Below are 618 nucleotides of genomic sequence, written 5' to 3' on the forward strand. Positions count from 1 at the left end.
GTATTTATCATATTCGTGCTGGTATAATATGCACCCTTCGTTTCTTACTGTTGAACAGAGCAATTGCAAAACACGTGAGTTTCATTAAGTGGTCACTGTTTTATGATTATGAGTAAAAAGCTTTTAGTAATGTTGGCGGTAGTCGATGCATTATTTCTTTCTTAGTTTTTAGTTTGATTTGAACATTTTGATATGCATTTAGAAAGCTCTTGATTTTTGTGTCTCGTAACTAAAAGCATTGTGGTCATTCGTCACACGTGCTTAGTTGATCCGATGTTTTTTTATCATTTATTTCCTTAAATTACATGGGATTTTATATATATTGCGATTATCAACATCATCATCGTCATCATTATCATCATCATCATTACTATCAGAGAGGAAGAAGAGAAAGAGAGAGAGAGAGAGAGAGAGAGAGAGAGAGAGAGAGAGAGAGAGAGAGAGAGAGAGAGAGAGAGAGAGAGAGAGAGAGGGGGGGGGGGGGGAGAGAGAGAGAGAGAGAGAGAAAGAGAGAGAGAGAAAGAAAAAAAGTAGAGAGTAGAGAGAGAAAGAGAGAGAAAGAGAAAGAGAAAGAGAGAGAAAGAAAGAGAGTAGAGAGAGAAAAAATAAAAAACCTGC

This window comes from Penaeus japonicus, unplaced genomic scaffold, assembly GCF_977035675.1.
Source record: "Penaeus japonicus unplaced genomic scaffold, GWHDUDI00000001_assembly GWHDUDI00000009, whole genome shotgun sequence".
In the NCBI taxonomy this organism is placed as follows: domain Eukaryota; kingdom Metazoa; phylum Arthropoda; class Malacostraca; order Decapoda; family Penaeidae; genus Penaeus; species Penaeus japonicus.